General features: G+C 36.3%; 1 protein-coding gene and 1 long non-coding RNA gene across 2 annotated transcripts in view; both read right to left on the reverse strand.

Moving 5' to 3' along the window:
* Window positions 1–26,737, reverse strand: part of LOC109417793 (terminal nucleotidyltransferase 5C) — a gene marked incomplete at its 5' end in the record, with an annotated part of 301,534 nt that overhangs the window by 50,802 nt on the left and 223,995 nt on the right.
* LOC134288503 (uncharacterized) lies at window positions 841–21,136 on the reverse strand. The gene is made up of 2 exons (XR_009997985.1): window positions 19,654–21,136; window positions 841–19,072 (listed from the first exon to the last, which is right to left on the reverse strand). It is a non-coding gene; the product is annotated as an uncharacterized LOC134288503 (long non-coding RNA).

Consider the following 26,737-nt stretch of genomic DNA (forward strand, 5'->3'; position numbering starts at 1 on the left):
ACATGATTCAGGCGTAACTTTTACAAAAATATTTGTATGTAAACTTAACCCAAAGTTGCCAAATTTCCAATAAAATGAATATAAACATACGGCAGTGTCGCTGGAAATTGGGTCAACCAAATTTTAAGATGAGAGCGGTAATACAACCTATTTTCTATTAGCTTTCAACTGCTTTTTGACGAAAATGGATAAAAAATCTTGGAAAAAAGTTCTTAAGTAATCTAACTTTTGATGTCATCGACCAAAAGATTGGGGCCACCCCTCAATACAGTGACCAGCACAAAAAAAAATCCACCATATAGTGATTACAGTTTCTAATGAAAACTGCATGCAAAAATGATACAATATACCTTTCAATGAATGTAGTACATACATACATACAAACGTAAAAGTGTATTGAGTTATCAAATAATCCCTAATAATCTTCAAAACATTTGCATTTCTTTGCATTAGTCAACCAAAACCCATGAAAATAGTACAAAAAGTGCATTCCTGTATGTCTGCAAGCTGAGTTATGGTTATATTGTAGAATAATGGCATTCATTCTTGCTCACAGATGGTTTCTGTAGTTTAGGGAAAATTTTATTCATTATTCTAACCATGAAAAATAAATTCGCCCCTTATCACCCTTAAATTGATAAAACTCATGTCAAAATAAATTGAAGTTTCGGAATTAATTGCTAGGTGGATCTTTTTTTCTGTCATACCCAGTTTTTAGGCATTTTTTTAAATCTCATCAGAAATAACCTAATTCCTCGAAAACCAAATATTTCCCAGCACAGATTACTAAAACAATGTAAAATGGATGTAGTACATTCATTGAAAGATATATTTCATCAATTTTGCTTGTAGTTTTCCTTAGAAACTGTAACCACTACACGGTGGATCTTTTTTTTTTGTGCCTGGTCACTGTATGATGTACCAGTCAAAAGTTTGGGGTCACTTTCGTAAAACATGGAAAAGTGTTTTGCTAATATCTTCGTCATCACTAGTTCAATTTTAATTTTTTTTTTTGGCTCATTTCAAAGATAACTAAATTTACGTTTAAAGTCTTTAATTTGACGTATTCAACGATTTTTGTATATAAAAATGTTATGTAAAGGTAACGCATTTTACCATTTTTCAAAAAATGAGACAATTTTACGTTAAGTTTTAGTATGTAAATTTTAACAAATATGTGTGACTCATTGTCTATGCAGTAAGTAACATAATGCATATACGCCAAGAAGAATTAAAATTGAATGAAAGATGACAATGATATCAACAAATCACTTTTCCATATTTTACGATAGTGACCCCAAACTTTTGGCCGATACATCATTTTGAGGGGTGACTCCAAACTTTTGGTCGATGACATTTATTTTTATTGTGCTTCCTCTGTGATATTAGAACTTTACATGTACGAAAAAAGGTTCTCAGTGAAATTAGGAATTGATTCCGCCCTACTGGATTTACAATTTTTTGCACCCATAGATATGTAAACAAGTCTCATTTATGATATTGGAATGTACTCTTTCGCATCCTAAATATATCATAAATATATTGAATATTTTTCTTCCGCTATCCCAAATATAAGAAAATCTCCTTTGTGGTTTTTCATATGTTTGCACACTCACAAATTTATAAAAATTACCTTTATGAATATTTCAACCTTTAGCGCCCCTGATGTAGAACAAATAACTTATCTTTGTGAGTTTTCTAATTTTTTTGGGCCCCTCACACGTGCAAGGAAACTTTGTGATGTTAGGACTTCTTCCATGGATTTTTTTCAGAAATCCTTACAAATAAATGAAATTTATAACTTTCTCTCAGGATTTTTCAGAAATTCGTCACGAGATTTCTTCTGAAATTTATTCATGTATACTTCAAAATTTCCTCTTGAAATTCCTCTACGGGCTTTTTGAAAAATCTATCATAGTTTCATTCAGAAAGTTCGTCCAAGGATTTCTTTAGTTACTCATAATTTCAGAAATTTAGCCAGCAATTCCTTTAGCAAATCTTTCAGGGAATTTCAAAGAAATTCTGCCATAAATGCCTTCGTAGATTTCTCTGTGCAATTCTTCTGGAACTCTTCCAATGCTTCCTTCATAATATTCATAACTTCCTTTAGAATTTTTTTCAATAGTTTTCTAGAGATAACCCCGGAAAATAATTTAGAAAACTCTTTATAAAACCTTCCTTTGAAGCTCTTTAGAACACTTCCTTCGGAATTTTCGTCAGAGGATCCTACAGAAATCTATCCAAAAATTCCTCTGGGAAGCTTCCATGGGTTTCCTTAAAAAACTTCCAAAGATTTTTTCAGAAATTCGTACGAACGCTTTCAGGAAATCATCCATGGATTCCTTCAGAAATACATTTAACGATTCTTCAAAAAAAATCAAAGGATTTCAGGATTTCCTAAAGAAATCTTCCATAGACTCCTTCATAAATTATTACAGAGGTTCCTTCAAAAATTCTTTCAGGGAATCTTCAAGAAATTTTTCTAGGGATTCTTTCAAAAATTCCATATGAGATTTCTCCATGAATTTTTCCAAAGATACCAGAAATCTTCTAAAAATTTCTTTCAAAACTCCAGGAATTCATTCTTAAGCTACCAAGGTTTCTAACTGAAACTCCTCCGGCTATTGTTATAGAAATTCCCTATGGGATTCTTAAAAAAATCTCCTGGGCATCCTTCAGATATTCCCTCTTCAAGAATTCTTTTTGTTGGATTTCTATGGGTTCCTTCTGAGAGTCCACCAGTAATTACTTTAGAAATTCTTCCATAAATTCGTTAAAAAAAATCATCGAAAATTTCTCCAGGGATTCTTTTAGAATTTTATGCGGGGGTTTCTTTATAAATTCGTTCAAATATTCTACAATAAATTCTTCCATTGCTTTCTTCAGAATATTTTCCAGACATTCCTTCAGAAATTCGTCCAGGTATTTCTTCAGAAATTTCATCAGAGAATTTTTCTAGGGATTTCATTGAAAATTCCCACATGAATGTGTCCAGATATATTTTCTGGAATTTATCCAGAAAATCCTTCAGAAATTCATCCAGAGATTCTTGCATTATTCTTTTAAGTGATTCAGGCAGGAATTGCTCCAGAGATTCACTCGGGGTTTCCTTCAGATATTCCTCTATGAAATTTATCTGGTATTTCCTCTGAGGTCAGGAATTTATTCAAAAATATTTCCTAAGATACAATTTCTTTACAATATTTCAATTTTTTTTTCTTGGGATCAGATTTCAGATTTATCCAAGAATACTATCAGACAATCCGCCAATAATTTCTTCGGGAATTTCAGCAAGGATTTTTTTCAGAAGTTCTTCCAAAGAGATTTTCAGAAATTCTTCTTAACATGTCTATACGAATCCTACAGGCATTGCTTTAGAAATTGTTCCTAGGGTTTCTCCAGGAATTCTATGAGAAATTGTTTCAGTGAATTCTGGCGATACCTTTGGAAACTCCTTTAAAAAAAATCTTTCGCTTTTTTGTTTTGGAGAAATTCCTCGAAAATTTTCCTGAAGCAATATCTGAAGTTATCTTGGAAGCAATTCTTGAATGAATGCCTGGGATAATACCCAGGAGAATTTCTGAACAAATACCTTAAGATGCCATCTTTTTTCCCTCGAAATAAAATCATTCAAGGCTTATAGAGGAACTATGCAAGAAATTCCAAGAAAAATGCCTGAGAAACCCTTGGAGAGATTCCAGGTAGAGAAAATTTTGATGGAATCTCTTGAACAAATGTCTGCAGAAATCCCGGACAAAGGAATTCCTGAATAAATCCTTCAATAAATTTCTGAGGGATCCCTGGAGGGTTGTCTGAAGAAATCCTCGAAAGAACTCCTGGAAGGAATTCTCACAAAACTTCCCAATTTACTACCTGGAGAAATTTCTGAAGAAAATCCTAAAGAAACAATGAAAATATTCTAAAGGAGTTAAAAAATATGAATGAATCTTTGAAATAATACTTGGAAGAACTGGATTACCCTCTGCGCAGGTATTTATAGAAACATTTCTTGAAAAATTTCATGGAAAATTCTATTTCATAGCAGACGGAGATAGGGGAACTTACGTATTTTCGGTTGTTTTGTTCTCTTCGTCATGGGGGGTTTTTTAAACCTATTTAACTCAAAATTGGCCTCAAATCTTTCCCAATCAAGCTGAATGATAGACCAAGTTTCAACCAATTTGGCCAACAAAAAAAAAACCCTCATGACGAAGAGAACAAACCCTTTGTCACCCTATTAGATTATGGAATATTTTTTGCAGGAATTGCTGAGAGAACCTTTGGAAAACAAAACTGATAGAATCCCTGAAGGAAAGATCTGAATAAATCCAAAGCAATGCCTAGAGGAATACCTAAAGGAACTTCCGGAGAAACCCCCGGAGGAACTTCCAAAAGTATCTCTTGAGTAATTTCTAGAGGAATTTCCAAATAAATGCCCGAACAAATCCCTGAATAAATGAAGTGAAGCCTGAAAGATCCTCTGAAGACATTGAAAAAAAAAGTTCTGGAAAAAAGTCTGAATTTCTAAAAAAACCCAAGAGGAATATCTGTAAGAATTTCCTTCTAAATCTAAATAAAAACAATTTTCCTAGAATTACATCTCTTGAAAAAACGATTTAAGTAATTCCTCGAGAAACCCCTTGATAAATTCCTAGAAGAATTTCTTGATAAATTTCTAGAAGAATTTTCATAGAAATCCCACAGAAAATTCTGACAACATTTCTGGAGGAATTCTCTCAGCAATGTTCAAAGAAATACAGGAAAGAATACAATCATTAACTTATCTAGCAATCCTTGAATGAATTTCCTAGAAGCCTCTAAGGAATCCCAGGAGGAATTTTAGAAATAATTTCTTGGGAATCCCGCGGACCAGTTTCAAGATTTACCTTTTGAAAACTTTCTTGAAAAACTGCTGAACAAGTGCCAAGGAAAATTCTAGTGGGACTTCTTTAAAGAATATCTGGAGGAATCCCTGGCAACATTTCCAAAGAAATCCATGGACAAGGATGCATTTTGATGCGATACCAAGACGAATCTTTAGAGGGATTCTTGCTTAAAAAAACATTCGAAGAAATCCTGCGAAAAACTTCTTTCTGTAAACATTCGATGCAGTTTTTGATAAATCTTCATAGAATCCCGGAAGGAATTTCTGGTGGTGTTCGTGAAGGTAATTCTGGAGAATTTTATAGAAATTTTAGGCAGAGTTCTTGCAAAATTATCTTCCGCGATAAATACAGAAACAAATCGTGAAATAATAATGCATGGAAGGGTTTTCTATGGTCGGAATATTTCATAATTAGGCGTAATAGTGAAGTCATTTCCTTGGGGGCGTACCAGTACAGGGGGTGCTGACAGCACTGACTAGGAGAGTTGAATTGGGTTGTTTAGTAATTAAATATTGCCATTTTCTTTAGCTTAATCGAAAGAGCTCATTTTTCTGAGTATAAGGTGATTTTATTGCGTCCCGATTCATTTGTTTTGATGGTTAAATAAACAAAACAGTTTAAATTTCCGTGGCTAGAATGACAGTTCAATCGATAAAGTGACAGTTCGCCCCGAACAAAAAATTTTCCCCATACAAACTTTAAATGCATTTTAAAAATAGTTCCCGGGCACCGAAAATGATGAAATTTTGAATTTCGACTAATTTTTGGACGGAGATTCCGATTATGCAATAATCAGGATACCCCTAAAGAACCCAATTACGAAAAAGCGATACCAACATCGAACGGTCACATCCTCCTAGGTTTTGTCGGACGATACCGGATAAAGCTGTTACAGAGTATCAAACAATTGTCCGTACAGCAATTTTTTCGCCAAAATAATTTTTCATTCAAATGTTCATATTTTTTATATACGTTAATCAAAAACGCTGAAATTTTGACCAATCATGAATCATATATTAACATACCATTGGTAAGATTTTGAGCGAGATCGAATAAGTTTTCTAAAAGTCGTAGAACTTTTAGAAAAACTTATAATATTTTTGAACACATTTTTAAAACATTATATCTCAGTATGTACTCGATGAAACTTTTCCAATTTTTTTTTGTGTTACAACTGATAACTGAGGCTTTCATATGCAGCTACTTTTGAGGTTTTATATTCACTACAAAAAATATGAAAAATGTGTTTATGTAGTTGACGATGTTTAAAAATTTATCATATTTTGCACATATAATCTGCCAAACGTTTTCCGCCAATAAAAGTGCATTAACTGAATGAAAAATACATAGGACCTTTTCTTTTTTTGTAGTTTAGTAGGTCCTGTATAAAAATATTACATTAAAAGAATTTAAAAACGTTGAAAACACTTGGCACTTTTATTGATCAAAATATGATAAATTTCCTAATGACACTCTGAACATATACAGATTTTTCATTTTTGTTGTAGTGAATATAAAACCTCAAACGAAGCTGCATATGAAAGCCTTAGGTATAAGATGTATCACAAAAAAAATTGAAAAAGTTTCATCGAGTACATATTGAGATATAATGCTTTAAAAATGTGTTCAAAAGTTTTATAAGTTTTACTAAAAGTTCTATAACTTTCAGAAAACTTATTCGATCTCACTCAAAACTTTACCAATGGAGTTTTGATATATGGTGCATTATTGATCAACATTTCAGCGTATTTGAATGATGTATAAAAAAGTTATGATCAATTGAATGTAAAATAATTTTGACCAAAAAATTGCTGTACGGACAATTGTTTGATACACTGTAGTACACAGGGTCAAATATTTTTCAAAAAAGAAACCAATACTCAAACATCTTGATTGACTCGATCGAATTTTCATTAGTGTCAAACTGATGCTGTTTCTTGAGTTCTTTCCTCGTCAAATATTTGACCCTATGTACTTCAGGCCTAACTCTGACCTACAGCTGAAGAACAGGCCTGTCCTTCAAAAGGGAGTCAGCAAGAATTGGTCTCACAATCAACGTCAACTCCGGTTTCAGTTCGCGCTTTCAGTTGGTATCTGTGGAAGTTCTCATAAAAAAAAATCGGACTTCCCGCCAACACAGTCCACACCGCGACTCGCGGTCCGCGAGAGGCCAAAGTCCGACAGTCTTTTGCCGGTCATTTTTGTCATTTGCATTTTTATTTTCAAACACGAAACGGAAAGTTTCACACCGTTGCGGTTCTTTGTTGAACAAACACACCAAACACATCTAGCGTTAGTCGGTAGGTGTTCACCTCATCGAGCGACAAAAAAAAAACAGTCTAAAACAAAAACAGCCGAACGGATGATTGGCCTTTGTCCGTCGGAGCGCGATTGTTACTAGGTAGGTAGCAAGTGCACTTAGAATAGGAAAAAAATAATCAATGTAGGGGTAAGTGGGATAAGATGCCATTTTTCAAGCTTTCATCGTTTTCAATGATAAATAGCCGCCTTTGTTAGGCATTTAAAGTGATTACAGTAACTAGATTTTATTTACTTGATACTTGTGCAGAACTATTCACGAAACTACCCACTGCCATTTCATTGGTTTTTAGCGATTTTAAATGTTGGTTCGTAAATCGAAAGTGGTGCCAAAAGACCATGTCATGGGGTAAGATGCCACTTCATGAAAACATTCAAAAATTACGTCCATCATTTTTCGGGCATGTCCGACACCCTTTCCCCCTTCTGTCCCGTTTTTTTTTCGTATACTCAATACATGGAGTATCACCCCCTTCCTACTAAACGATGGTCGTCATATTTGAATGAACCTTAACATGAATAGCGTAGACATCAAGAACCATGCGCCTCCATGTGTTTCTCAATCTCTTTGGAAACACATGGCTGGTAATAAAATCACAAGAAAACCTGAATTGAGAGCACGAAAATCCGAAAGTTGCCAATTTTTATTGGAAAACCAAAAGTTTTTCCGTGGGGTTAGCGGCCTAGCTTCTAGAAGAATGTTTTATGCAGACATACAGGGGAAAGACAAAATGATCGGGACAGGCAAAATTTTCACTTTTCAAAAAATGTTCAGCTAGCTGCCACTTTTCGAAAAATGCATCAATTATTCTCAAATTTTCACTGTAAGTTGATCAACTAGTTGTGTATCAGTGGACAAAATTTGAAAAAGATCGGACTATTCTACACGAAGTTATAAAAATTCTAGAAAAAGGTATAATTCTCGCGTTTAGTATCATACAGGCGTATCTACAATGATCGATTTCTCTTCGTCGATTTTCTCTTCGGATTATTCCAGAAAATACGACCGATACTCGGATGATTTCTCGGTGCATTTCGGTGAAGGACGACTAGGACTAGCATCTAAAACAACAAAAGCAACCAAAAATGATTTGAAGGCCAAGTTATTAACCGAAGAGAAAATCGATGAAGAGAAATCGATCATTGTAGATACGCCCGTATGATACTGAGCGCGAGAATTATTCGATAGCCAAATTTGAGCTGTTATATCTCCGGATTCAATGTTCCGAATGCAATGAAATTTTTACCATTTATGACTTATATAATGAGCTTTGAGAAACGTTTGACACAACTTTAAATTATTAACAAGTGAAAAAGTTATAGCGATTTTATTTATTTTATTTTTTTTTAGTAAATTGATCTTTTTTAAATATGCATCCCAATACTTTTTCTATCAATTGAAGGCGATGATGTTACTTTCCATCAAAACATATTTATATTCAATACAACTAGAGGGAATTTAAATGAACTATAATTAGCATCTTAAATTTTGAAACGATGTTGAAGTTTAAAAAAAAAATGTGTTTTATTAGAAAAATAAACTAATCGTAATAATTTTCTTCCGTGTCAATAATTTTAAGTTGTGTCAAAAGTTTTTCAAAGCTCATTAAATAAGTCATAAATAGTTGAAATTTCATTGCATTCGCTTCATTGAATTCTGAGAAATAATAGCTTAATGTTGGCTATCGGATAATTATACCTTTTTCTAGAATATTTATAACTTCCTGCAGAATAGCTCGATCTTATCCAAATTTTGTCCACTGATACACAACTAGTTGACCAACTTACAGTGAAAATTTGAGAATATTTGACGCGCGTTTCGAAAAGTTACAGCTAGTTGAACATTTTTTGAAAAGTAAAAATTTTGCCCGTCCCGATCATTTTGTCTATCTCCTGTATCTTGACACCATTCGCCTATTGTAATGATCAAATCACATTCAGGAATGATTTTATAAGTTGGGCCATTTCACCCCATCTTGGCATTTTGGACTTTGTTCCCCTATGCACCATCTTTTCAGGTGAGTATGGGGCATCAGCGTGTGTGCACCACGTATATTTTTTATTTGCATACTGCTTGAGAACGCGACCCAGAAATCAGCGGACGACGACGACGACGACAACGACCAGCACTGGTGACCATTGGACCAGAACGCATGAACAGAGACGCACGAGCGCTTCTCAACCGCGCTGTGCGTCTCATCTCGCGTCGCACGCAGTCTATGCGTACTCAATTCGAAATGGAAGCACGTGTGCAGCAAAAAAAAAGTTGCGTACATTATGGTTCAGCTTCAGCATGGGCCCGGCATCGCTTGATTATATGATGATTGGCTTGCAGCTTTACGAGAGATACCTATAGACCTACCCAGCACATAATGCAGATGGAAGCGACCGGACCTCCCTTGAATTTGAACTGCCCTATGCGAGCTCGATCGAGGCTGCGGTCAAGGTTGCTGTGGTAGTGAGAGGGCATAATTATGTTGCGAGGCGATGTGCACTGCCATCTGATGCCCATGCTATATGAAAAATCTTAGTCTTCAACACTTGGTATAAAAGCAATCTTAACGAAAATTTGGACTAGCACAATGCAAATTTGAGTGGAGCTTTGAAGATTTGAATCCCAAAACGTACGTTAAATTTTCAAGTTTTCAGCTCAAAATATTGTTTAGATGACTCTACACTTTTATAACTTTTATGATTATAATTTAGATTGATGATGCATTGTACATATACAGGGTGTTAGGTTCCTGAGTGCAAACTTTTTGAAGGGTGATAGAGGACCATAAATGGTGAAAAAAAATGTTCTACGCACATGGTCAAATCTCAACCGTTACGTAGTTATTGAACTCCCCATGTTTTTAACTCCTATTGTCTTAACTGGCTATAACTTTAAAATGGTCTAACTTATAGCAGTTTCTTTACCCTTATTCGAAAGATTATTGAATTTTCTATCAAATGGCATCTTTGAACCGATTGGTTTAGTTCAATAACTAAGTTTTCTACAGCAAAATTGCTAAAAATAGTGTGTTTTTATTTGTTTATGTCAATTATCTTTGAAACATGCGTAATAAATTAAAATTCTTTCTTTGGCAAAGTTGTGGCCCCTGTTCCACTCTACAATTCGTTCTTTGACATCAAACTTCTAACTCTCATCGTTTTCTTGCAATTTTGATTTAAATGTGCGGCACAGTGCGCAAAAAAGTGCTTACCATGACGATTGAAAATTTATGATCTGAAATGCGACGTTTAAATCAAAATTGCAACAAAACGATAAGAGTTAGAAGTTTGATGTCAAAGAACGAATTGTAGAGTGGAACAGGGTCCACAACTTTGCCAAAGAAAGAATTTTAATTTATTACGCATTTTTCAAAGGTAGTTGACAAAAACAAATTAAAACACACAACTTTTAGGCTATTTGCTCTAGAAAACTTAGTTATTAAACTAAACCAATCGGTTCAAAGATGCCATTTGATAGAAAATTCAATGATCTTTCGAACAAGGGTAAAAAAAACTGCGATAAGTTTGACCATTTTAAAGTTATAGCCAGTTAAAACAATAGGAGTTAAAAATATGGGGAGTTCAATAACTACGTAAAGGTTGAGATTTGACCATATGCGTAGAACAATTTTTTTTCATCATTTATGGTCCTCTATCACCCTTTAAAAAGTTTGCACTCAGGAACCTAACACCCTGTATATAATTTGAGTAAAGGGTATGGGCAGGTGGGTTCAAGAATTTCCTTTTTCGCATTTTCTCAATTCTTTTCGCCTTTCATTACTTTTTTGACATAAGGTGAATTCGAGCAAAAATATACATATTTCAATACAGAGTGCAACTGTCCCATAGAATGGAGGCATATGGCCATTTTTTTACATTGCGGTCTTTCTCACTCATCAAAAAAGGCATGGTCTAGTGCCAATATTTCTACTTGAAATAACAGACAATGTTCGAAGGAAGGGAAACATTTTGCTGTGTGTTTGAAATACAAATTTTGGTATTACTGTAATATTGAGAGAAAAGTGAGTTTCAAATCAAAACTACATCATTCGAGAATTACGTTGTTCTCCGTGATGGGGTCAGTTCTTTCCTTTCCACGCTCTACTTCCCTTCCGAAGTAGAGTTCTTCACACTATGCGAGTTTGCCGGGAATGGGATTCAATCCCAGGCCGTCGGCGTGAGAGTCACGTGTTTTAACAATCACACCAGGTTCGCTCCATTCCTTTTCATACTCTTCCTGGCATTGCAACCTAACTTATTATTATTACGTGTTTTCGGCTCCAATTTCATATTCGGCTATGAAGCACATTTTTGAATGGAACCTCTGAAGAATGTCTTAAGTAATTTTCGGGAAAAAACACCTGGAAGTTCTGAGGAAATTCTCGGATGAATTCTTCGAAAAACCTTCAAAAGAGCTCTTCGGAGAAATCCTCGAAGAAATTTTACGAGAAATTCTCTGAGCAATTTACTGAATTTTTGGAAGAATCTTCTGAAAAATTCTTGATAATGCTTCCTGGTGATATCCATGAAGAAATGTTCAGAGAAATCTAAACACAGATTTCTGGAAAAATGAGCACAGGAATTTCTAGGATTTCTAAATAGGCGGAATTCCTATGATTTCTTAATAGAAGGTATGATTTTTTTCATACATTTTTTGCATGAAAAAAATGAGTTTTTTGGAAAAAATCGTCCTCGTTTGGAAACTAAAAACATTTTTTAATATTCCGAACGTTCAAGGACACGACATATGAATAGCGAACACCCAAAAAAAATTGGTTGAAATCGGTTGAGAACTCAATCCACAATCGTAGTCACCACATTGACGTTTTTGGAAAACATACTTCCGAGATAATCGCGTTTAAAGTTCCAAGTATGCACTACGCGCCCGTCAGGGAGCAAGGCGCAAAACGCTATATCTTTGCTTCTACTGCTTGGATCTCTATGAAAATTTGACACAGCATTCTTAAGAACCCATATTTTAAGATAAAAGAATAAAAAAAATCGATTTTGTGCTCGACCTCAACATATGTAACCCGTTAAGCAATCTAACGATGAATTTGGTATCAAATTTGGCATCAGATGAAGTTCAGGAGAAATTCTAGTAAAGATTTTTGAGGAATCCTTGCTGAAGCTATTGTCGACGCTTTTCTTGAGCAATGGGAAAAATCCTTGTAATTGTAATAATCTGTTTAATGTTTTCAATATATCAAAAATGCTATGCAAAATTTGACAGGTGCAAACATTCTCGAAAATATTCAGTTTCAGTGCTGAAAAAAAAAACAAAATAAAATTAAACGAAAATCATGAACTGCTACCAACGACCACAATTTTTCATGCATAATTACGAGCTGATTTCGAAACCGAAACTCCAAAAACAATTAAAGTAGAACAGGTTCTAAATTACAGCAGCAAATCAAAGTTTTTATGGTTTAAAAATAAGGAAATTTCTTAAATTTAAATACTTCGCGTTGTACTGTACCCATTTAAAATCTCTTAGAATGAATAAAAACTGGCGAGTTTGTGAAACAAAGAACATGCTTTTATATAATAACTAACAATGTTATGGATATGTTATCAATGTTGATATTTACATTGTATTACATCTTACTTTAGTTATGAGTTTGATATCATAACAAATTTTGCTGTCAGATTATTATCCATAACTCATAATTTCCAAAAATGTTTGTTATGATATTTGTTATTTTGCCACTTATAACAGACAAGTTTATAGCATCATAAAATAACTGATTCTATTTGTCAGTTTTTTCTCCAAAATAACGCATTTTCTTATGCTGTTATTATTTCCTTCTGCTCGGGACGCAATTTTAAAGGAAGACTGGGCTACATATTCCATAACCGTACTGAGCTCTTAAAGATCAATCATAAAGTAGGTATTAGGCCTTTCCACTTTTTAAAAATGCTCTCTGATTCTCAAGTAAACCCCCATATTTTGATTGGTATCAGTGGTGTCATCGTGGTTACTCCAAGTTACTCACTGAGTAACCAGCTCTTGAAGCAAAAAAAAAAAATTTCTTCAACTCCCAGTATGAGCGTTCTGGCTAAAATAAGAAAAACATGTTACAAAATAGCTTCTTAGTGAAATTAAGAATTGTTTCCACCCTACTGGATATATGAAAAAATCCTAGGTAATTATTTCGATAGTTTTGCGCCCTGTCCAGGCTCGTGTACATAAATGGTGTATTTTCATTAAAATGTAGAGCGGCGCTTAATATATTGAACATGGGTATTGGGAGGGGTTTATTACCCAAAACCCCTTCCTTGGGTACGAGCTTGGCGCCCTCTCATAGGCACCAACTTTAGACGTAGTTGGGTAAAGGGCGAAGCTCTCCAGAGTTGGACAAATCGGAACTTGCGTTGCCCCCCCCCCCTTCACACTACGTGACAGAGAAGTAATGTCAAACACACAACGCTACGGTAACGCTATCTGTTCAATTCATAGCGGAAATTAATTGTGGAACTTTTTTTCATAAAAACTTTCCTGGATTCCTTCCGAAAGTGCTCCATAGATTTCTTCAGAAAACTCTCCATTTCTTTCGGAGAGTCTGGAGTTTCCTTCAAAATTGTCGTTACAGGATCCCTGTATCTAAAAATTACTCTAGAGAAGTTATCATAGTTTTCCGATAGCTTTTTGCAGGAATTCGTAAAAAATTTCTTTCAAAAAATCATCCATGGATCCCTTCAAAATTGCATTCAGCGATTCTAACAGAAAATTAAAAGCTCCTCCAGAAATTTGTTCAAGGATTACTTTCGAAACTCTTCCACAGACGTCATCAGAAATTCCTACAAATATTTCTTTAGAAATTCTTCAAGAAATTTTCATGGAGATTCTTCAAAAATTCCAAATAAGATTCATCCATAAATTTGTCCAAAAATTCCAAGTCCAAGGAAAGCTTTTATGGTTTTTTTTTCGAAAATTAATCCACGGATTTCTTCTGAAATTTCATAATTACTTGTGGAATTCGGTCTTAAAATCTACCAAGGTTTTTTACAGAATTTCTTCCAGGGTTTGCTTAATGAATATCTTCAGCGCTTCTTTCAGATATTCCCTCATCTAATTTCAGGACTCTGTTCAGATAGATTTCCTACCGAAACTTAAACAGTAATTGCTTTCAACATTTTGGAAGGATTCGTTTAAAAAAATCATTGGTAATTTCTCCAGGGATTGCTTTAGAATTTTCTACGGGAAACTTTTTTGGAGATTCTTCCATGAATTCTTCCAGTGGTTTCATCAGAAATTGTCCGAGTATTCTTCAAGAAATTCGTTCAGGAATTTCTTCAGGAACACCAGCAGGGATTTGTTCAGGAATTGCTCTAGGGATTCCATAGCAAATTCTCGCATTATAGTGTCCAGGAATTTCTTCTGAGATTCATCCAGAAAATCCTGCAGGAATTCCTTCAGAGATTCCTGCAGGGGTTCATTCTAAGATTCCTTGAAAATTTCTCCACTTATTTCTCCTTGTATGACCACACGAATTTATCCAGAATTTCTTCCAAGGACAACTTCAATAAATTTTCCACGAATTCTTTGAGAAATTTCTTCAAAAATATTTTCTAGAAATTTCTTCAAAAATTCTTCGGGAAATATCTCAAGAGCTTTTTTCCTCTTCGCAGACGCTTATATATATGCGTTTTACCAGGTATTTCGAAAGATTTTTTTTAAGAAATTCGTTCACGGATTTGTCCAGGAACACTTTCATAAGATCCACAAAGAATCCTATCAAAGTATTTCGCCAGGAATAATATTTTTCTAGGAAATCCACCAAAGTTTTCCCGAGAAGTTTTTCAAGGTATGTCTCTACTTAGAATTTTTCAGTTATTCCTTCAGGGTTTCTTTCAAAAATATCTGCTGGGATTCCTTCTGAAATTCCTTTGAGGAAATATGTTTACCTCCAGAAACTTCATTAGAATTTTAAGTATTTCTTCAAGAATTTCAGCAAAGGATTTGTTCAACAGTTCTTCCATGGAAATTTTCAGGAATTATTTCATAAATTTCCTTACAAACCCCTACACGGATTGCGGAGATCCCTGCGAAATTTGTTTGGATGTTCCTCCTGCGTTTTTTTCAGAAGTTCTTCAAGAAATTGCACAAAAATTACTGAACGATTGTTTAAGGAATTTTTTTTGGAGGGATTCCCATGAAAATCTTGAAACAATTCCTATAAGAATGCCTGGGATAACACCCAGGAAAATTACATAGGTACCATAAAATAGCCTCTTGATTCATAAAAAAAAATATTAGAAACTTCTAAAGAAACTCTGCAAGTAATTCCAACGAAAACATGCTGGAGAAATTTCTGGAGGAATTCCTGGAAAAATCCATAGAGGAATTTCTGAAGGAATCTTTTAAAACATGCCTGCAAAAATCGCAAACAAAGGTACTGGTGGTAGTATTGAAGAAATCCCTTAATAAGTTTGTGAGGGATCCCTGGAAGATTTTCTGTAGGAATCTTTGGAAGAACTGCTGAAGGAATTCTCAGAAAAATTTCCCATGCAATTTCTGAAGGGATTTGAGGAAGCGAAGCTAAGGAATAGAATCGGAATTAATTTCTACAGGAGTTTTGAAAAAAAAATATCATAAATAAATCCAAAAGAAAGTTCTGAATAAACCCAAATCAATGCCTGGAAGAATACCTGAAAAAACTATTGAAGTAACCTCTGGAGAAGCTCTTTTAAAATTCATGAAAATAAAGAAATTGAAAAAAAAAAATACAGATGAATCTTTTGAGAATTTTATGGATTAGTTTCTAAATAAATGGCCGAGGAAATTCGTGAAATGGATCAACACATTATGGAACCTCTGGTAAAAATCAAACAACAATTACTGAAAAACTGATAAATTTCTGAATTCTTAAAGAAAACCCTAGCGGAAATTCTGATGGAATTTTTGAATTTGTGAAAATATTTCCCTGCAATTGCATTTTTTTTAAGAAATGTTTGGAGGTTTTTCTGGAGAAACTCCTGGATTAATTCCTAGAATTTCTTGAGAAATTTTATTTCCTGGAAAAATTCTGATAATATTTCTTAGTGAATTTCTTCAGAAATGTTAAAAAAAGCATGACAAAACATAAGCATGAATTTATGTAGCACTCCTTGAAAGAAAATCCAATATATATTTTTGAGAAAACACAGGAGGAATTTCTGAGGAAACCCGTGGACCAGGTTCAACATGAGCCTTAAAAAAAACTCCTGAACAAGTCCCAAGGAAAATTCCCCGAAAAAATCCCTAGAGGAATTCCTGGAGAAAATTTCAAAGAAACTATAAGGAATCTTTAGAGGAATTTTTGCTAAAATCATTCTAAAACATTCGTCGATATTCATCTTTTTGTAATCATTCCATAAATTTTATGATAAATACTGAAAGAATCTTCAATGAATTTCTGGCGGAGTCTGTGGAGGTAATAATTTTTTTTCTAGAAATTTTAATAATGTCCTTTCCACGATAGTTACGGAAAAAATCGTAAAAAGATAATGCATGGAGTAGTTTCCCCAGAATAATTCTAAATTGAACGCAATAGTGAAATCATTTCCTTGGAGGCGTACTAGTAAAAGGGGCGCGAAAATTTGAAAACGTTGAGTAACCAGCTCTGATTTTAGCATGACAGCACTGATTGGTACCCAAAAAAGTAACTTGTCAAAATTTCAGCCAAATTCATGGAAATTAAGAGGTGCTTGAGAGTTAACGCTCTCAGCGTTAAACGTACTGCTGTGTCAGCCACCGTCAACTTGGATGGTACCTGCACCACGGACCCGGTTGCCATTGCAAGCGATCTCAGCCTTGCAAGTGGCAGTTGTTAACACATTATAGTATGCGGCAGGAAAAAATGCGAAAGAGTTTTTTCAACTTCAAACCTCATGGTCGTCCATTTGACGTTAACCAATCTATGTTTCAATGATCTCTAACAGGCAAATTTTATGAAAGTAATTTAAAATGTTTACAAGACTGCGCCTGAAGCTGAAGACAATCACAATTTTCAAACCACTGAAAAGTACACAGGTAGCTAAATTACAAATCTGATAAAACATAATTTTTAATTTTCTCTATAATATCATATCATGTGTTTATTTCATCTGGTATGTGAAACTACATGGCTCTGGATTAGTATGGCCTGGTTTTTCATCGAATTGAAGCTAATTTTGGGCGCGCAGTTTATTGATACCAACATTTTAGGCTTACATTATCACATGTTAAAAACCAAATATGTTCATTTATATTTTGTAGTGGTAGAATATAGAAATAGATGTTGACTGATACACTGTCATGAAAAAATAGACATATATATCCCATATTCAGCGTGTGATAGCGCCTTGAAATATACACATTTTTTCCTGCCGCACCCTGTATCTGCAGAAACATAGATTCCTGGATCATCGAAAACACGCCTTCCAACCTGGGTACGAAGCCAACACGTACTTTGCTGCCCTAGGAGAAGCTTTTCAAAAAGCTAAGAACTTATAGGCCACCATATTGAGATAAATCTCTTGGATATCTCGAAGGCGTTCAACAGAACTTGGACGTGTTTTATTCTCCGAAAACTAGCCAGCTGTGGCCGCGCTGGTAACATTCTCCAAATCCATAAAACCTGTTTCGTTTCATTCTTTTATTCGTATCGTTAGAGGCATAACAAAGAACTGGAATTCGGAGTCCTTCAGGGAGGAAACTGGCGTCCCACAAGCATTCGTAATTTCAGCTACCGTGTTTCTCTTCTTGACTAATGGTGCCTTCGAGTACCTTCCAAATTTGCGTGAACGCCGATGACACCGTCATTGTCGTGTCTGGCCCGTCCATCCCCAACACCCGCAAGAAGGCGTAGGCAGCCGTGACCAGGGTTTCTGAATGGGCTGCGTTCGTTGGGTTTATCATGTCGGCTCCAAAGAGTATTTTATTTTATTTTATTTTTATTTTATTTTATTTTTTTTAATTTTGTTTTGTTTTGTTTTGTTTTATTTTATTTTTTCTTCAACTAACTTCATCTGCTTAAGCTTTAAGATGAGGAAAAGCCTTTTTGAGCAGACCAGCAACATGCGTCTCTCTCAAATAGGCGTAAAAAACCTCATTTATTTACAAACAATATTACAGTAGGTCAACATATAAAAACTAAATCTAGTGTACTGCAGGTGTACTCGGGATTCATCCATTTGCAGGAGGCTCGGGGATGACAGCGACAGCAATCGAGAAAAAAAAACATTATGTAATACCGTCAACAAACATAAAAATCATTGGACAGAATCTCACCTGTTTCCCATCGGAAATGAGTTTCTAGCTTGCAAACGCCGTTGGAAAGTAGTACTGGAGCAGTTGAAATCAAATAATTGGAAAACATCGTTGAAACTAGAAGATGCGAAGCGGATTGGTTCATGAAGGCCGTATTCTGTATGGCGTGGCTCAAGTTTTCTGTAGCTTTACGTTGACGAATGATTCTCTCCGGAGCGTAAAGGTTAAGGCGTTCCAATATTTCAGCTGAGTCTATGTCTCCGCGCAGAATTTTTCCAATGAAGACTTCTTGATTAATGAAACTTCTTTCACTCAACGTCTGTAGTCCTAGTAGTAGTCTGCAACGATCTTCGCACGGCGGCAGGTTATGTCGGTCACGCCAGGGAAGAGTTCGCAGAGCCACCCTGACAAACTTTTTGATTAGCTTCCATTCTCGAAATCCAGTTCGCTTGGTATGGGCACCATACGACAGAGCACGACTCCAGTATAGAGCGAACTAGTGCACAATACAATGCCCGAAGACACAGAGGGTCATGCAACTCGCTGGTAAGTTAAAAGAGGAACCCCAGCTGTCTGTTGGCCTTGGAAATTATGTTCTCATAGTGTAGTCGATAAGAAAAAGCTGGATCGAGGATGACACCTAAGCAGGGTTGACAATCGTCCTTCTCGTCACCACTGCGTGAAGATAACAATAAAACAATCTTCGTCTGAATGAACAACGGTGACGATTAGCCTTTTCGTCGCCGACTGCGGGCTTCACGACGAAGCTCAATCATAAATAGTCACCCACCAACTTTTTCGTCGTCCTCTTTGTTCCCTGGAAACGAGCGACGACGGGCCAAGCGAACGCCAACTGGGAATAGCTTTTATTGGCGTTTCGGCACATAAGTTGGTGTGAAACCTCATTAGCTCAGTTGGTAAGAGTGCTGGATTGGTAATCTAGAGGTTCGTTGTTTGATTCCAGGTGCAATTATTTTTTTAATAAAATCTTTTTTTTTTGTGTGTTGCTGGTGGCAACATTGACTCGGTCGGCTATACGCACTTGGACGAAGAGTGAAACAAAACGAATGAGGATTTTGTTTTCGTCACGACGCAAGCCCTTCACGACGATTCGCTGGCTTGAATGAGTCATCCGATGTGGAACGAGCAACGATGACGATCTAGTTTTCGTTCTCGTCGTCGACTTTTTTGGTCGTACGGCGACGATTTTCAGCCCTGCACCTAAGTCGCGAATATGATCAACACGCTCCAGTCGCTGGTTAGAGATGGTGTAGTTATAAACAATAGGCCTTAAGGACAGACTTGTTAGAATCCCAAAATGGCCGCCACAATGGCCGACTTTGGCACCTACTCACGATTTCGAGGGCATAAATCTCTTCATAAACAAAACCAGCACACCTAATCTTCTTATTTTAAGTTTATTACAAGTGAGCAAGAACAGAATAATGAAATTCACTGTTGTTTGAAGCTTGCTTCTTGAGATTTGTGCGTCTGAAGTTCTGATGCACTGTTGAAGCGGGATTTCAAGAAGTTTGTCCTTAACTTTCGGTGAAATGTGATGACGCTGCATTTTGCAAAGCTAAGTGTCAGGTGGTAGTAGTCTTGACAGTTCGTTGATAAAGATTGAAAACAGCAATGGACCTAAGTTGCTTCCTTGGGGAACGCCAGACGTATTGGAGAAACGTTCCGACGACTCATTACCAATTCTAACGCTCAGTTTTCGGTTAGTCAGATATGACTTGAACCACTCGATGAGATTAGAGGCAACTCCCAGCTTTAGCAGCTTACTCAGTAATATATTGTGATCAACACAATCAAACGTTGATTTGAGGTCGGTGTATATGGAATCAATTTGAGATTCTGCAACAATTTTTCGAATACAGAAGGAGGTAAAATGCAAAAGGTTTGTGGACACTGACCGTTTAGGATAAAACCCATGTTGATCAGCAGAGATAAAGTGTTTACAGCACGGGAACAGTAGCTCGTAGATGATGATCTTGAAGATCTTGGACCAAGCGCATAATGATGTAATTCCTCGATAATTTTCTACGTTCTGTTTGTCGCCTTTCTTGAACACTGGGAACATTACTGAATTTTTCCAGTCAGATGGAAATGTACGCTGTTGTAAAGATTCGTTTAACACATTGCCAAGGGACGGATCAGGTTGCTGGCACACCATATCTCCAGGAATATCTAGTTGAATAGGCAACGTTACTCTGTATAGCCCCGAGCAGAGGAAAAAAGCTCAATAATAGCATATTTTGATACGGAGATCAAAAAGTGATATTGGTTTGTTTGAGATAAGAGGTAAAAGTACTGAAAACAATATCTGAATTTTACTCCTGGAACATCATCATCATAGCAGATTTAGCTCTTGGTAAGATCTAACCAATAGCAGTGAGCTATTTGATTGATATTCAAATATCAAATTTTGCTATTGGTTAGATGGTCCAAGAACAAATTTTTGCTATTATTTTCAGTACTTTTACCTCTTATCTCAAACAAACCAATATCACATTTTGATCGTCAGTACTTGACCTCTGCCCGGGGCGTATTTGACTACTGTTACGAGTGTAGATTTGAAGTTCTGCTTCTCGAAAAAGTTGGGTTGATCTGTAACATCCCAAATGACCAGTTTCGTACCTCTTAATTCCGCCCTATGTTGCATATCCTTTGACAGATACGCGTATTTCGACTACCACTTGTAATCTTCCTCAGTGTCAGTTATCCACTGCCTGGATAACTGACACTGAAGAAGATTACAAGTGGTAGTCGAAATACGCGTATCTGTCAAAGGATAAGCAACATAGGGCGGAATTAAAAGGTACGAAACTGATTACACTCATTCAAAGAGGGTATTCTGCTTAGAGGGTTCGAAAAGTCGGTACAAGATCCCAAATGAGTTTTTAAATGTTTCGTACAATTCCTAGGGGTAACAGTATTAGTTGGATATGTGATTTTAGAGCTTATAGCTGATATAACTACTGTAACAGTTGTAGATATCAAGAGTTAAACTCCAGGATAGTTTGAACGATCTTGAATCTGTGAGATTCCAAGCAGGTCCAATTACTATAGTAGCGGATATAACTACTGTTACCAATATAGTTCTGAGGTTCTGAACTCCAAGTTAGTTGCAATGACCAGCTCCTGATCATAATAATGTCAATAAATGGCTTCCAAGTTTCCAAGAGATTCATGGATTACAACGGATTATGCAATATTACCATTTGTTGCTAAAACGAACACAAATACTCCTGTCGATTTGAAGGCCTTAATTTCGTAACATTATTGATCTAGTTGCTCCCTAGATTAGAAAAAAAAAATAAAGAAGGCTACTCAAAAACGTCTAATGTATAGGGTGTCCCAGAAAGTATGGGCACAACTTTGCAGTACTGCCATTTGGGAATGGATGTATAAACAAACTTTATTTTCACACATGTCCTGCCTTAGTATATTAACATGAAATGACAATTATTAAAATTTGCATTTAACACTTCGTTTGAGTGTGGTAGAACATTTCCAAAAAGACCTTTTAAAGCTTCTGCACAAATTGCTATATTTTTGAATAAACTCGCTTAACAAATGGTTTTCTACGCATGAAATTAAGCTTGATAAAAATTTCAAAAACTATATCCGCGTATTTCTACATGCGTTACTATTATACAACCCTTAGTTTGAATTGAAATTATTTAATTTTGAATCTGAAAAATGAATTGAAACAACGAAATCGATATTTTGGAAAACCTGTTTTTCTAATAGTTGAAAACAAGTTTCTGAATATATATCACAACATGCAGAAAATTACATTTAATTTTCACTATATGTAAAATAAATACTCCAGCTATATAGAGTGTAGATTGAATTATTTTTATTCTCGTTAAAACATGTTTTAAAACTCGAATGTCTGTGGGCATGTCTCATCCAGAAATAGAAAAGGCGAATTTTTCAGTTTTCTCAAAATTCTGAAATACCCGTACGCACAGGCAAAACATATTTTTATAAAAAAAAATCAGTCAACCATCTGAGGAAACATGTTTTCGGATATATCATGTGAAAAAAAATAAGAAAAAATGTTTTGAATTTGGATATCCGGCAAAACCGTAAAAAGTAGGTTGTGCAGATGTTTTGAAAGATGTTTTTTCATTTTAAACATTCTGCATACAAAAACAATTTTTAATGTATAAACTTTTTACAGGTATCAATTAAAATACTTTAAATAAAAATACAAAAATATAAGAATTATTGTTTGTAAAGAAAATGATTGTATTTTCGCTATAGAAAGTTGTGCCCATACTTTCTGGGACACCCTATATCCAAGATCAGCATTTAATGCTACTGGTGTATCAATTATTTTGTTTTTGCAAACTTCTTGATGTTCAAGATGTTCTGCGATGTTAATCCCAACTACCCATATTATAGAGGAGTAGGTCTGGGTATGCATTAAGACGCTAAGTACCGACAGAGAAAAAAACTTGGAACTATTTTTTTTTGCACAGCCATAACTAGAAATAATGAACCAAAATTCAATCTTTTTGCATCATTGTAATTCTACACTATTCTAGATTGGGATTTCATGCAACTTCCGGTGAGAACGAGACTTATACATTAGTTCCACACTTTTAACTTCTTCCGGTTCCGTGTTGTTCCCAGATTGCACTATGGGGGATTCCCATACAAGCAGGCGGACAAAAATATTTTCGTCATATTTTCGAGGAATTGTTAGTATTCTGTAGTTTTTTTTTTTTTTTTAACTAGTTCGTTTATTTGGGGCTCAATCGCGTATAACGCTTTACGGAGCCGAGGATCTTTCTTTGTACTTAATAGTATACATTATACAGAGTAATAACTTTTTAATGATATCTGTTAGTAATGGGTGGAAGCCAGGGTACTCGTGGCAGCTCGAGGTTAGAAGGTCACATTTTGAGGGATGGACAGGGTAAGGATTGGGCCAAAGGTTTCACTGCTGCTCATCCGGGGGTGAATCGCATCTTGCTAGCGTATTCGGTGCCTTGTGGTGTTGGTACCAACTTGTTGTGGGACTTGGTTTTCCGGATGGCCAGGAGCAGCTTGGTAACACAAAGAGGACAAAACAGAGAAAAAAAAACTGGAGAAGAAAACACAAGCAAATTAAACTTTTATACCAGCAGAGCGAAGAAAGTCGAAAATACATCCCATGTATGTGACATCGCGGGTCCCCAACACATCTCTCACAAGAACAAAGGGTTGTCTACCTCGGGCCTCAAGGGTATCCAAAAGTAGCGCTCTGGAGGCGTCATTATCCGGGCATTGCCAAACTACGTGGTCGATGTCATCATAACCGGAACCGCACTTAGTACAAACATTGCTCAACGCGAGGTTAATCCTGTGTAAATGCGCGTCTAGCGAGTAATGGTTGGACATAAGTCTTGACATCACGCGAATGAAATTGCGACTTACATCCAGACCATACCACCACACTCGCAAAGAAACATTAGGAATAATGGAATGTAACCACCGTCCCAGCTGGCCATCTCGCCAATCATTTTGCCAACTTTGAAGAGAACTCTGGCGAACAAAATGGAAAAATTCATCATGTGAAATTCTTCTATCATAGATCTCACCTTCCTGTGCGCCCACCTTTGCGAGAGAGTCCGCCTTCTCATTGCCATAAATTGAGCAATGTGAGGGGACCCATACAAAGGTAATCTTGTATGATCTTTCGACCAGTGCACCCATCTGCTCCCTTATTTTTGTAAGAAAGTAAGATGAATGTTTTACAGGTTTCATCGACCGGAGTGCCTCAATCGAACTAAGGCTATCCGAGAAGATGAAGCAATGGTCTACGGGCATGTTGGAAATCATCCCCAAAGCGAAGTTGATTGCTGCCAGCTCAGCAACATAAACCGAACAAGGTTCCTGAAGTTTGCGGAAGGCGGTGAAATTTTCATTGAAAACACCGAAACCAGTGGATCCATTTATGCGAGACCCATCAGTGAAGAATCTCTTACAGGAATTGACATTTTGGTACTTTTCGTTAAAAATGCGAGGAATAGATATACATCGAAGTTGATCTGGTATTCCATGAATAGCTTGTTTCATGGACAGATCGTATTTAACAGAGGAACTGTCATTAGTGAAGTGTACACGGGGAGGATTATAACTTGGTAGGCTTATATCAGATGACATGTAGAACAGATAGATTCTCATGAATTTTGATTGAGTGTTCAGACTGAGCATTTCTTCGAAATTTTCAATGACAAGTGTGTTGCTCACTCCACACTTGATAAGTAACCTTAGCGAGAGCTCCCAGAATCGGTTCTGGAGAGGTTTCACCCCTGCCAGGACCTCAAGGCTCGCATTATGCGTTGAGTGCATACAGCCGAGAGCAATACGCAAACAACGGTATTGAATTCGTTCCAACTTTATTAGGTGGCAGTTTGCTGCTGAGTGGAAGCAGAAAGAGCCATACTCAATAACAGAGAGAATAGTCGTTTTGTAAAGTTTTATGAGGTCTTCCGGGTGAGCACCCCACCATGTTCCGGTAATTGTGCGTAGAAAATTGATCCTTTGTTGACATTTTTGCACCAAATACTTGATTTGGGTACCCCAAGTGCCTTTTGAATCAAACCAGACCCCAAGGTATTTCGAAGTCAAAGACTGGTCGATTTCTATTCCCAAAAGATTGAGTTTCAGTTGGGCTGGGTTCCGCTTTCTAGAAAACACAACCAATTGAGTTTTTTGCGGAGCAAACTCGATCCCTAAATCTCTTGCCCAGATTGACAGATTATTTAGAGAATTTTGCAATGGTCTTTGCAACATTTCTGCATGTGGGCCTTTTAGAGAAACCACAGCATCATCTGCAAGTTGTCTGAGCGTGCATTGTCCTTCCAAGCAACTATCAATGTCTTTCACGTAAAAATTATAAAGCAAGGGACTTAAACATGAGCCTTGGGGTAGGCCCATGTAACTTATTCTGGAAGTTGTCAGTTGTCCGAGATTGAAGCTCATATGTTTTTCTGACAACAAATTATACAAGAAATTATTTAAAATTCCTGGAAGTCCACTATTGTGCAGTTTTTCTGACAATATTCCTATGGAAACTGAATCAAAGGCGCCCTTAATATCCAAGAAAACTGAAGCCAGTTGCTCCTTTTCCGCAAAGGCCAGTTGAATATCTGTTGAAAGCAACGCTAGACAATCGTTTGTTCCTTTGCCCTTGCGAAACCCGAACTGTGTATTTGAAAGCAAGTTATTCGATTCGACCCAATGATCGAGTCGTGATAGGATCATTTTTTCCAACAATTTCCTTAAACATGATAACATAGCAATTGGGCGGTATGAATTATGATCAGACGCTGGTTTACCAGGCTTTTGAATAGCTATTACTTTGACCTGTCTCCATTCATGCGGAACGATGTTGTTCTCCATGAATGAGTTGAACAGGTCCAGTAATCGTCTTTTCGCGATATCTGGGAGATTCTTTAGAAGATTGAACTTGATCATATCGCGTCCCGGAGCGGAATTGTTTGATGAAAGAAGAGCCATAGAAAGTTCCAGCATAGTGAAGGGTCTGTCCAGAGAACCGTCTCTTGGGGATGTTTCCCAAGAAATCGGTTGTGCTGGGACTGAGTCTGGGCAGACCTTTTTCGCAAAGCTGAATATCCAACGGTTGGAGTATTCGTCACTCTCATTAGAAGAAGAGCGGTTTCGCATGTTGCGAGCCACTCTCCAAAGCGTTGTCATTGAAGTTTCTCTTGAGAGACCCTCAATGAAGTGTCGCCAATAACTACGCTTCTTCGCTTTCAGCAGGTTTCTCAGCTGTCTTTCGAGCTTTGCGTACTCTTGATAAAGATCTGAGGTACCGTGCCTACGAAAAGTTTTGAAAGCATCAGATTTTTTAAGATACAACTGGGTGCAATCATCATCCCAACCTAGTGTGGCGGGTCTTCTTTTGAAGGTTGCACTTGGAACACGTCGTTTTTGTGATTCTAATGCACTCTTATATATCAGTTCAGACAGGAATCGATACTCATCCAAAGGCGGGAGGGGATTGAATGATTCGATGCCAAAAGATACCGCTTCTGCATACTTTTGCCAATCGATATTCCTTGTGAGGTCAAAAGGAACCTGAATTGGATGGTCTGACCTTTCACTATTATGCTTTATGGTGGTTATAATGGGTAAGTGATCACTACCATGAGGATCCTCGATTACCTTCCACAAGCAATCGAATGATAGTGAGCTTGACCCCAGTGATAGGTCGAGACGACTTTCTTTGCCGTCAGATGCAATACGTGTCACTTCACCTGTATTTAAAATGTTCAAA

This window comes from Aedes albopictus, chromosome 2 (genome assembly GCF_035046485.1).
Source record: "Aedes albopictus strain Foshan chromosome 2, AalbF5, whole genome shotgun sequence".
Classification (NCBI taxonomy): Eukaryota; Metazoa; Arthropoda; class Insecta; order Diptera; family Culicidae; genus Aedes; species Aedes albopictus.